The following is a 2,841-nucleotide window of genomic DNA, read 5'->3' as shown; positions in this document are numbered from 1 at the left end:
GAAAGTAGAGATTTGTACTTGCCAATGAGCGTTGTGTGGAACCGATCATGTTATTTTGGGGAAATAAAAAGAACATTGATATAGGAAAACGGGTCAATTTGACCCGAGGACAACATGAGGGTCAAGCTTTTTGTGTGTATCATTATAATTATTATTATTATTATTATTATGATTTTTTTATTTTATTTTTTTACCTGCTCTAGCTTTTACACACAGGTATGGTAAATTATGTTGAATTGCCTCTACGTCAAATAAGTGCACCTAAGACAATGAGCAGAGGTAAAATGAATGGTTCAAAAACATTGCAATCGTGGCTCCAAACAGAAATTATTAAAAAGAGAAGTGTGGATGATGGGGAGAATAGTTCAAGCAGCCCTGTCAAAACTGTGGCGGACGAGTGCTAGTTGCTACTGAAGCAGCGGCGGTGAAGTCTCCACACCACCTGCAAGCAGCAAAGCATGCAAAACAATAAGGAGATAAGACCTGAGTTATCTCAAATTTCAATCAGTTGGAGCGGGACGGAGGAAGTATAGCGTGGCTGTCAACAATAAATAATGTATTTAGGAATAAACCTGCCTCCTGTGTGAACTGTCCATAGCTGAGTACCGTAGACCTTTGCAACTCTAGTTTAACGTGGGAGAGGCTAAGATTTTCTGAAGTGGTGGTGGTGTAAAAACGTTGAGAAACACAGATTTACGGGACTGTGTGTTGGTAGGATTACTATTATTATTAAAACTCAATATGAATTACAATAATATGTATAAAGTTCATTGTAGTGTAATGTCTGCTACAGTCTACAGATTTGCTCTGTAAATCAAGTCATGGGCTGTCTTTTGAGAAGAAGTATGACGTCACTGCTCTATCCTTGGCTGACAGTGACACTGACTAACAGACAGAAAAAAGAACCACAGACTTTGAACCACAGCCTTCATTAGCTTTCTACCCGTTGCCCTCTTATCTGCAGACTTGGCATGCTGAACAGGATATCACATAAACATTTACCAGGAAAACCTGCACTGTTACTGTTAGTTAGCTGTAGCACATTTAACAGCTTAAAAACATAATTCAGTTTATTTCTACTAAGCTATTTCCGGGAACAGAAGCCTTCATTCCGAAAGTTCCATCAGAACTCCGGTCACTTCACATGTACTAAACTGGGTATGATAGAGAAGATTAGCATTATATGGCCCCTGCACAATCGTGAAGTGTTCTCACTTTTCATTAAAATGTGATTTATATATTTTATGTTATTTCTTCCTTCCTTTTTAAAATGTGGAATGCTCAGCCACTGTAATTTAGGAAACAAGTTTTGATTTGTTGTCTCTAGTTATTAAAAAAGGTGTTCCCACTCATTTCAGCAAAATGGGAGAATGTAGAGCATTTCAGTTAGTGGAGGTGTGATGCATTCCTATTACTCAAGCTCATTTCAACAAATGGAACAAAACAGTAAACCTTTGAGAGGAATGACATTTTTATAATATTAAGACTCAACTGTTTGGTTTTTCAACATAATTGCGTGTCTAGCAGTGCCTCCTTTTGGCTAACCAGCAGTAGTAGCATTAGTTTAAGTTTCACTTTCAGTTGTAAATTTCAATTAGAAGTCAGTTGAGCGTGCTACAAAGCACAGTGCCCGCTTTTTTTCTCCTGCTGCATTTTTTCTTACTACATTGTTGCCTTGAACATTGTTTGACCTTTTACAGTATTAAAAAGGAAAGGAAAGTTTCTTTGTCGAACCCCAAGAAAAGTTATGCCTTGTGTTTTTTTGTAGAACTTTACATATATATATACAGTGGTGCTCAAAAGTTTACATACACATGCTTAAGTTGACTAAAAAGAGGAATAAAAAAATCATGTTTTGGAAATTTATTTTAATACCTAAATTAAAAAAGAGGTAAAATCCAACCTTTAAGGACACCAATTTTCTTGTGAATGAATAACGTATTGTAAATAAATAAATGTTCTTATTTAAAATACAGGGGTCTAAGTTACATACCCTATGTTAAATTCCCATAGAGGCAGGCAGATTTTTATTATTAAAGGCCAGTTATTTCCTGGATTCAGGATATTATGCTCCTGATAAAGTTCCCTTGGCCTTTAGAATTAAAATAGCCCCACATCATCACATACTCTTCACCATGTTAGAGAAGGCATGGTTTTATTTCAGTTAGACTAATACCTGGTTTGATTTGCATTGAGAGATGATTTATAGAAGTATCCATGCCTATCTCCAAGCATGGTGAAGAGTATGTGAGGATGTGGGGCTATTTATATAAAGGCCAAGGGAACTTTATCAGGATGCATAATATCCTGAATCCAGGAAATAACTGGCCTTAATAATAAAAATCTGCCTGCCTCTATGGGAATTTAACATAGGGGTATGTATACTTATGACCCCTGTATTTTAAATAAGAACATTTATTTATTTACAATACGTTATTCATTCACAAAGAAAAATGGTGTCCTTAAAGGTTGGATTTTACCTCATTTTTTAATTTAGGTATAAAATAAATTTCCAAAACATGATTTTTTTATTCCTCTTTTTAGTCAACTTAAGCATGTGTATGTAAACTTTTGAGCACACCTGTAGGCCAGAAGTTGTGACACACACTTCTCATTCAACGCGTTTCCTTTATTTTCATGACTATTTACATTGTAGATTATCACTGAAGGCATCAAAACTACGAATGAACACATATGGAATTATGTACTTAAGTGTGAAAAAACTGAAAACATGTCTTATATTCTAGTTTCTTTAAAGTAGCCACCCTTTGCTCTGAATACTGCTTTGCACACTCTTGGCAGCACTCCATCACTCTCCTTCTTGGTCAAATAGCCCTTACA

At 35.7% G+C, this 2,841-nt stretch overlaps 1 protein-coding gene across 8 annotated transcripts in view; it reads left to right on the top strand.

Annotated features, from left to right (window-relative positions):
• The window catches only part of slc37a1 (solute carrier family 37 member 1), a 39,332-nt gene that overhangs the window by 15,646 nt on the left and 20,845 nt on the right, over positions 1–2,841 (top strand). The gene's annotated exons all lie outside the window — the stretch shown is intronic.

Source organism: Etheostoma spectabile, chromosome 11 (assembly GCF_008692095.1).
Source record: "Etheostoma spectabile isolate EspeVRDwgs_2016 chromosome 11, UIUC_Espe_1.0, whole genome shotgun sequence".
Classification (NCBI taxonomy): domain Eukaryota; kingdom Metazoa; phylum Chordata; class Actinopteri; order Perciformes; family Percidae; genus Etheostoma; species Etheostoma spectabile.
The sequence above is the reverse complement of the archived record's forward strand: the minus strand, read 5'-3'. Positions and strand labels throughout refer to the sequence as shown.